Genomic DNA, 10,452 nt, shown 5'->3' with positions numbered 1-10,452 from the left:
CAATCGCCCACACTAATCAAGTCCCTTCTCTTCGATTGTAAGAAATTTTGACAATCATATAAAGTAAAACCAATATTCTCCCGTCCTTCTACTTCACCACTCAGGTAAGAATACGCTTTTGCAAAGCTAAGCTCCAGCCAAAAAAGTCAAAATACTTTTATTAGTATCTATCATGTGCCAATATGATCATATCAAGTGTTTATGATTATCGTCAAGAAAGAATGATTATGAACATCCTTAAACTTGTCGACTATCCAAACTCCATTTTCAATTTTCAATTTTATGCAAGCTTGACATCCAGTTCTCTTCATTGTCCTATAAACATCTCTTTATTCATAAGGTGAAATTGGTGAAGAGTGTCCTTCACAATTACAAAGAGATATGTATGTTCACAATATTCATTTACTATTATTTGCCTTTTGTCATCTTCTCACTCCAAATCCCTTGGAAATGGCATGATATTTGCTTCATTCTCGTTAGCAAATATTATGCCAATTCTAAATTCAAATTCTTTATCAATATTATGCACGATGATATCATCCTCTGTAGCCTCTACAAATTTTTAAAAGAAAAATCTAATTATTTAAAAAAGGTAGATAAAGTGAAAACAAACTTTAATTCTAAAAAGATGAGCCATACCCATTTGTCTCGAGAACAAATCGAACTATCAATGAAGCACTCAGAATAATTTGTCGAGTACAAATGTAAGTTAGTGACTGTAAAAGATGGTGAAGTGTGCATATTTAAATCATAATAGAAAACGCCATACCCACTTCTCTACAGGCCAATCCTTGTTTTGTCATCGCTCTTGGTTTTGTAGTCAACATGAACTTTTACTTCCTCCAATTGCAAGCTCTACATACCACCATAAACAAGTTTGTCATTATAGAATATTCAAATCGGATTCACGGCACAATGGGGAGGAGCTGCCCATTGTCCATACGATCATGGATAATTTTATTATTGAGATAAAAGTTTTAAGAAATTGCGGTGGCATCTTGACCAGCGAAGAAGGCCAGAATGCCACGGCACAATGGTAGGGACACGGAGATCTTTGAGGCATCGACATTACGCAAGACCTGGCTTGTTGAATAGATGAGGAACATAAGAAGACGTGCACTGATCATGTGATGTGTGTTCGGAGGTGAAGATGCAAATAAGACGTAGACATTACGAGTCAATATGATTTATTATAATTTTAGAGATCAAGCCTCAGAGTGCAAAGAAGACTGAATGGGTAGTGACTTTGAGTAATGTACTTATACCATGGGTTTGAAAAACTTTAATATATACTCAAATTCCGTTACTTGTGGTGGATTAAAAGTTTATAGCACCTAATCAATCGACTTTGGAGACGGAGGCCACGAGGCAGAGATGGAGGCGACGAGGCAGAAGTGGAGGTCACGTGTTGGAGGTAAAGGTGGAGGTGGAGGGGGCTAGGGACCTAGCCGCCGCGACCGGCCTTCTACTTTTCGCCATAACCTCAAAGCTCACTGGTGGTTTCTGGAGCTGACGAGGACGAAAACGAAGAACAAAAGCAAGGAAGGATGAGGGAAGCTTTATGGGGAAGCAGAAGAGAGTCCAAAGTGAAAGGAAAAGTTATTCAAACGTGAAAGAGGAGAGAGAGGGAGAGGGTGAATGGGGCTTGATGAATCTGATAACCAAGATTGGCTTTTTGAGACGAAATGGGCAGAAGTTTTCTCACAGACATCTGTTGAACTAATTAAAGCATTGGTTGCACCACCTCAAACAGGTTTCGCCGCGACGTTAGAATCCTCACAGAGGACGTTGTAGTCTCACGAGAAGAGGGGAAGATGGTGATGAAGAAGCTGTACATTTTTTGTATTACCGACAACCCGGACCTCGATCAATATGAGGCGACGCAAAGATAATGCCGCTAGTCACCTAAAATTCCCCCGCCTACCCTCTCCATCGTAGTATGAGATTTACCGATTTGTGTCGCCGCTGCACAGCGATGTTGGTGACGGTCGTGACCACTGTGGAGGCGGTGGCCACAATTCCTAGATATTGGGTTTTTTCTTGACTTGTAATTAATTGAATTTTCTAAATTTTAACTTTATAATTTAATTGAATATTATATATATTTTTAATCTTATCCTGAAGTCAACCAAACACTTGATAAGATTTGATATGTCTACCATTATTATTCGAAGGATTTGAAATCCCACTTTATCCTATTCTATCCCAATCAATATCCCGACGTTGCATGGGTCCGCCTCTATGGGGGCATCTAACATTAAAATAAAAAAAAGTAAAAAGGTCAAAAGCAAAAAGAAGAAAAGAAAGATGGGTTGCCGTTCATGGCTAGAGAGCGAAGAAAAGGAGAGAGAGAGTGAGTGTTCATTGAGAGGGTGTGTGGAGAAGAGGGCAAAAAGAGGGCAAAGGCTTGTGGCAAAAATTCGACACCCAAACTTTGTTGAAATTGACTCAGATTTCATTATGTTGTTAGTGAGATCGAGGGTTACGAGTTGATTGATTTTGTTCGTTGAGAATCTTCTCCAAATGCTCTAATCGCGGTTAGGGTTTCTTCTTCTATTTATGTTAGCCTCCAATTTGTGATTAGAGAATAATACTTTGTGTATTCTATTATTCTTCATGATTAGTAAAAGTTTTTGGGCCGTCCATGGTTTTTTCTGCTTTGGATTTTTTACGTAAAATCTTGGTGTTTTGTCTCTTTATCATTTCGGCTATAAATTTTCATACTGCGAGGTTGTATTGCCGGAAGTTGTTGTTGGGGTTAAGTCAATTTTGTTTGGGTCAGTTTGGGGAATATATTAATTTTGGATTGGTTGGTTCTTAGTGAATTGTTGCCTGGTTCTCCCCAACAACAGGTTTAATTTTTCTTTCTCAGAAAAATGAACTTAAAAAGCAAAGTCAATCGGTATGCTTTCCACTTTGGTAATACAAAGAAGTATAGTTCACTGGATGGTATGTGAAAGTTTTGTGTTGATTATAGGCTGTCACGCCCCGCACTCCTCGGTGCGCCACATCCCTCGCGAAGGTCGATTCGTGTGCGACGTCCCAGGACGCGTCGCCGACCCAACACCCAACACAGAGATTTAAAGCACATGCGGAAGTAATTAAAACCACCCGTACATTAAAATACACCTGACCAAGGATAGCCATACAACAACCAGCACGGATAAATATACACTTGTTTTGACATTGGGAAACATATACAATATTCATATACAGCCCACCCTCAAAAGTCAAAAGCGGGTACGTGGCTCAGCGATCAAACACTATATCTAGCCGGGGCTCCTCCCAAAACATTTCAATACGCCTGGCATCCTCAAGGCTGGGGGTCTGAAAAATTGGGTTTCAACAACAGTGAGAATAAATCTCAGCGAGTAATTCCCTAAACCTAAATTAGGCCAAAGTGCACCTCCTGACGAGTACTAAATCAACACCCCAAGCAAATAATAATTGACTTAGGCCCTCGGACCCAAATCCAACACTCACCTTGCCCTGCAGGTTAGGCACTTACAGTTCAAGCATAAAACATAGGACCCAATCGCAGCACACGTACACATCATTTGATCACAACGCATGTCATGCTTATGCTTGTGCTCATACGCGTGCTCACGCCTCATCAATGCATTTTCGCACGCTTGCACTCTAGCATACTTGCCATTTATCAATTTCTCCTCCGACCCGCGTTAAACGCATCAGGTCCGACCCGCGTAAAACGCATCAGGTCCATCACTATCCAACACTTCCTGGCCCGCGTAAATGCATCAGGCCCAATGTCTCTAGCCCGCGTAAACGCATCAGGCGCAACACCGATCTCCATATACGGACCGAACCCGCGTAAACGCATCAGGTTGGCCGTCTTCCGGCAATCCGGGCATCGTCCCGCGTTAAACGCCTCAAGACGGGTTCACTACCCCGCGTAAAACGCATCAGGGTTTATTGTGATCACACATTCACAAGCACCAATTTTCATCTGAACCCCGCGTTAAACGCATCAGGGCATTTTAGGTGATCACAATGCACATGTCACTCGAGCATACTTATAAATGCACATGCCGTGCCAATGCTCGTGATGCAAACTCATGGCTATAACGTTCACATATGGGCATTCACTTGCACCGCACCACTTACTCAAATCACGATGCAATCATGCGCACTTGCACCACGCATATTCAATTTCATAAATCAACATGCCCAATCCGACAATCAATTCAAATCAGCCATGACATCAACTTGACACACAATCCATGCACAATCCACACAACCGGGATAACAAGAACCCTCGCATTCGAGGCCCGCCAAGCTATTCCATTCTTAGTCCCGCTAAACAAGCAACATGGCATCCTAAAATCAATCACAACAAGGCTCATTTAGCCGTCAATTGATCAATGCGATCATTCCCGTAATTGCACAATTAAACTTCAAATTGATCACGCCTCGCCTAAATCAAATCCTGTCGTGACCAGCCACTATACCGCAATGTCTAGGCCAATAAATATCTTCAAAATGTCCCATTAAACTCCCCAAACCATCATTCTAATCAGCCACCACAAAGATCAAATGAGGCGCGCACTAAAATCCATATTTAAAGTCCGAACTTACTCCAAACTTGGACCGCTCCGTACCAATCTGTCCAGCCCTCTCACGGCACCTCGCGGGTCACTAAATCTCAACTAAATTGTCGCACTAAGCCCGTAAAATAGCCACCAAGACAGCCACCATTCGGTCTCCCGATTTCACCCGCTAAATCCACAATTCCGTCCAAATCACGGCACCTATGCCTCGCCACATCACAGCACACTATAGTCCACTAAACCTCAATTAAATCATCATTCTCGGTCACCAAACGGGCCACAAAAATCAGCCCCTAGCGGCCTCTACTCGGTCCTCAATTTGCACCCGCCAAATTCACATTTTCGCCCAAATTAAGGCGCCTATGCCCAGCCGACTCACAAAGACAATACGGACCTCTAAATCTCAATTAAATCATCACGATTCACCACCAAAACAGCCACGATAACAGCCCCTAACAGCCTCCATCATTTAACCCCTAAAACACCCTAATTAACCCCTAAAACCCATTTAGAAATGCAAATTATCCTAATTAGGGTTTAGGGTCAAACTCACCGGGTGTCCTAAGCTTCAAACCGAGCCGAACACGCGGCAATGGCGGCCGGACAAATGGCGACGCCTCGCTGGAACAAGAACGGCGGCGGTTCCGGCGAATCGGCGCGAGTCTAGGCGGAGGGTGGCTGGTCGCGGCGGTCGGGAGAGAGAGAGAGACGGACCGGTGAGGCCGGTGAGGCGTGGGATGGTGGTCCCCGGCGACGGCTCCGGCGGCGGCGGCGGCGGCTCCTCCGGTGAGGTGCTCCCACGCGCCAAACAAGAGAAAGAGAGGGAGTGATGGCGTGGGTGGAAGGGCTGCCTACGAGGAGAGGGGAACGGCGGCCCACGGTCGGCGCGGCCTTCACGTCGAGCCGGGCGGCGGCGGCGACACGCACGCTGAGCCGAGGCGGAGGGCGCGCGGCGACTTGCTTGCCACGCGCGTGAGGGAGAGAAAGGGAACGGTCGGGGCGGCGGGGTGGTCAACGCGACGGTGGTCGGAGCTTCTTGGCAGCGGCGCGCGGTGTGCGGCGGTCAAGGCGGCTCGGGCGGCGTCGAGGTGGGCGAGCGAGAAGCAAAGGCGAAGCAGAACCCGGGCGCCCGGCGGAGAACGAAGAGAAAGAAGAAGAAGAGAAGAAAAAGGAGAGAGAAGAAGAAGAAAAGAGAAAGAAGGAGAGAGGAGAGAGAGAGAGAGTGTCAGGGGTTGGTCTGCATGGGCATGGGTTGAGGGGACGTGGGCAGGGGGGAGATGTGCGCGGCTCGGGAAAGCAGAGGGAGAAGGAAAGAGAGAGAGAAAAGGGGGAGAGAGAGAGAGAGAGAGAGAAAAAGGACAAACGTGCGGGCAATGGGGTCTTCGGCGCGACAGAAGGAAGGGAGAGAGAGAGAGAAAGAGAGAGAGAGGGGGGAGAGAGAAGAACAAAAATAAATAAATTTCATTCAAATATTAAATGCGATCTGATGGCCCAAATTAAAAACCGAAAATGGTCTACCGATCCAAAATAAGCCTCGCACGTAAAAAGGGACAAATGCCAAATTAATTAGACCAAATTATAACGAGAGAGGCCTACTAGTCCAAATTCGCACGTGGTCAAAAACTCCTATTTTTCCATCATTCCTGACAATCTCAACGTTGGCTACCATAATATTGACACCGTCCAATTTATTTTGTCCCGAAACTCCCGGAAATCGACTGCCAAGTTCGGGGTCCAAATAACGGCCAAATTTGATCGAGTGCGATTCTAGCGAAATCTCTAATTTAAAATGATAACCGGGAGTGATCAGTTCCCGGGCGAGATTTTACTATAAGCACACTGACAAATTACACGTTTTATAAATCCCAAAAATGGGCCGAAATTCGGGATGTCACATAGGCACTTGAATGCCTCGACTATCAAGGATAAGTTATCGGTTCCTATTATTAATGATTTGTTGGGTGAGTTGAATGGGAGTAAGTGGAGAAAAGACATCATTATTGCCATAATTTTCGTATGGCTCTTACTTTGGTGTCGTATAAATTTTCAATTGATTACTAGAGTGATTCCGACAATATATCTCTAACGACGAATCCTACGTGGATTTACTCTTAATATAATATATCCAAACATGGCCATTTTTTAAAGGAGATGGAAGTCCAAAGCTCTCTCTCTCTTTGCAACTCCTCCATTGAAGAACAGGAAGAGAGGAAACAAACAACAAAAATTTATACATAAAGGGAGAAAAACAGATCTTTAATCTTAAATGGGGAAGCTACTGTGTGATTCGACTGTGGTGGTAGAGACATTCTCATTCCCAATGTCGACATGCGTTGTGCCTTAGAGGGAAGTTTACGCGGAATCACTCGATTCGATCTCGACAATCGATCACCCGACCACCACCGAATCACAGCCTATTGGGACAAACATGACGGGTCATGTGGACAGTAGAGGCATTGCCTCCAGCGACTTTGTTCTAGGGGTGTCCTTTGGTGGCCTCAATAGGATAAGTTGTTGGTTGTCCTAATTTAGAGTTCGGGTTTTTGGTTTGATCTGATTTAGCCCCAATTTATCAATTTGAGAAAAGAATGGGGTGAAACATGTATTTCTACGTGCTTTTGATGATATCATTTCCCCGGTGAGTCACATTGGACAATTTCATATCGAATTAATATCTCGTTGGATTTTCCGATAAAGAGAATCATCGTCATCACTCAAAGTGAATATTTTTAAAAGTTATAGCACTTCGGTGATCAATTAAAAAGTATGCATCAAAATGAGTGTAATAGGAAAGTTATGACAAGTGTCCTTATTCCGACTAAAGTATTCTCTGAGTTAGATCTCAAGTCTAGGGTGCCTCATAGTACAATTAGTGATCGGGATAAAATCTCCACCAATTAGCTAAGTGATTTTCAAGTTATTGGGTACTCAACTACACTTATATATTGAATATAACCTTATTTAATGGTCAATTAGAGATGTTTAATTTAGATACGTGACTTTTAAGAATTTAAAAGAATGGTTGAAATAATTAATTCTTGCTGAGTCTTGATGTAACACCAATTATCACTCCTCCATTAATACAACTCAATACTGGGCATTACATGGGAAAAGTACAAAAAAAGTTATAAACTTATTGCATTGGTACTAATTGAGTCTATCCGGCCAATTTAAATCAGAATTGTTGACGTGGATGCCAACCATCTGCTTACGTGGCACGGTTAGCGTTGACATGGACATTTTATTTAAATTTAAATTATTATTATTTTCTTTCTTTCTTTTCTCCTTTTCTTTTTTTCTTCTCTTTTCCTTCTTTTCTTTTTTTTATTTCCTGTCTCCTTTTTCTTTTTTCCTTATTTCCTTCTGCCAATCGACAGCCTCTGTGATGGCCGGCGGAGGTTGCCACCCATTGACGAGGGCAAAGGGGAGGGCCAGGATGCTCTCGCCCACCACAAGTGAGGCCAGGACACTCTTGGCATCTCCGACATTGGCCGAGGGTCCCCTTGTTAGATCGGGCGAGAGGCGGCCTCCTCCAGCCCTCACTGTTGGCCGACGACCTTTGTCGGCCATCACGGAGGCTAGTGAATGGCGGAAGGAAATAAGGAAAAAAGAAAAGAGAGAAAGGAAAGAATAAAAGAAAAGAAGGAAAAAATGATGAAAAAAAGAAAAGAAAAAATTAAGAAAAAATCGAAAAAAAATATTTAAATTATGTGAACGTCAGTGCTAGACATGCCACATAAGATGACTTCAGCAACTCCCGATCTAAATCGGTTAGATTGACTCAATTGGTACATATGTAAAAATATTTATGACTAAATTGATCCAATTGAAATTTTTATTACTGAATTAGTTCAAATGTAATAGGTTTATGACTCTTTTGGTACTTTTCCTAGCATTATATTCTTATGCACCTACTATCTCTTTCACCATAAGAGTCAGTCACTCAACTATTGCAAAATAGACAAGCATCCTTAGAAGTTTTGAAAGAGCAACCGAAAAAGGCCTAGGTAGGTTAAATTTTACAGGTACAAATACAAAATTGAGAAGGAGTCTTAGGACCTGTTTGGTTCAGCATTTGAAATAAGCTTTGAGGCTCTAAAATCCCTTGAGCAAATGTAAAGATTGTTTGGCAAATTTTTTGGCAAACTTTGGGAAGATGCAATTGCATTTCCAAAGCTCTCCAAGGGCCTTTGGCTGAATGGAGGGATGGAGGAGCCTTCGGAAGTTGCATTTTCGGGATGTAATTTGCTGATTTAATGAAAAAGATTTGGTTTTCATTCATGGTAATCTTTGTTTTGTATCAAGAAAATGCCCACAATATGCACAAGGAGAGACCAAGATATGGGATATCGGTGGAGATGCATTTGACATGTTTGAAGATGTTGGAGTACTTGAAGATGTTGGAGTACTTAAAGTTGTGAGTCTTTCACTTGATGAGCCGAAAATGGAGTCCAATGTATTTTTAGAAGAAGTGAATGATATAGATGAATGACTTCTTGTTATATTTAATGATGAAGTGTGGATTTTTTTTTGACTTTTTGTTAAATGTTAAATTTAATGGTGGTCTGTGGATTGCTTGTTTTATTTTCTCCAAGTTTTATGGATTATTGGAATGGAATGTAGTTGAATTTGTTAAATTGAAACAAATGAATTATATTAACAAATGGTGGAATAATGTTTTTAGTGTAAATTCATTTTAGGCTCTTTTTTGTTATTATTTATTTATTTGTGGATTTGAAACAAATTAATTTATCATGTATATATAAAAATATACTTTTAATATACAACGTGTTGAAATTCTGTATTTTTTGAAAAATAACGTGTCGTGTGTCATGTCGTGTCGAGTCGCGTGTCGTGTGTCGGTGCTACTTAGGTAACAGGTTAGCACAAGAGCGTTTTCAATGCTCTGGGGAAATCATAAGTAGGAACTTTAGATTAGTTTTAGATAAAGTACGTAACATAGGAAAAGATTGGATCCAGCCATCCGATCACCAATATAAGGAAGTTCCAGAAAAAATCAAGAAAGATCGATGGTTTTATCCATATTTTAAGGTAAATTACGATTGTACAATAAAAATGAAAAACGAAATGTAAATCAAGTAATATTTGCGTTGTTTGTTTTAGGATTGCATTGATTTATGGATGGTACACATATCCCAGCGGTGATACCTATGTACGATCAAATTCGTTTTATTGGTCGAAAAGGAAAGATGACTCAAAATGTGTTGGCCATATGTAATTTTAACATGGAATTTTGTCTATGTTTGTGCCGGTTGGGAGGGACAAGCTCATGATATCCGTATCTTTTATGATGTCACTGGAAGACGTGATGCACAATTTCCTCATCCTCCTCCAGGTTCATTAATTAATTGTTATGTACATCCATATGTATCTATGTGGCATATATTAATTAAATTTACATTATATTTGTATAGGTAATTATTATTTAGTAGATGCTGGATATCCAAATCCCATGGGTTATTTGGGGCCATATAGAGAAGTTAGATATCATTTGCTAGAGTTTTGGCACGGTCATGCACCTACAGGATATCGAGAAGTATTCAATCGTGCCTATTCCTAACTACATTCAGAAATTGAGCGAGCATTTGGCGTATTAAAAATGAAGTGAAAGATTCTAACTACCATGCCAAGTTATCCATATGAAAAGCAAGTACAAATTGTTATAGCGACGATGGCTTTACACAATTACATACGAAGAAATGTCGTGATCGATACGGATTTTGAAAAAGCAAATCTAGATCCCGAGTATGGATATTCAGGTGATCATGATGCTATAAATGAGGGGGCGAGTACTTCAAATGATAATGCATCTTCTTACATGGCATGTTTACGTGATGAAATAGCCTTGAGTTTGAGTAATAGT

This window comes from Syzygium oleosum, unplaced genomic scaffold (assembly GCF_021117445.2).
Source record: "Syzygium oleosum isolate NSW1041296 unplaced genomic scaffold, Sole_v2.1 Sole_v2.05, whole genome shotgun sequence".
NCBI classification, from domain to species: Eukaryota; Viridiplantae; Streptophyta; class Magnoliopsida; order Myrtales; family Myrtaceae; genus Syzygium; species Syzygium oleosum.
The sequence above is the reverse complement of the archived record's forward strand: the minus strand, read 5'-3'. Positions refer to the sequence as shown.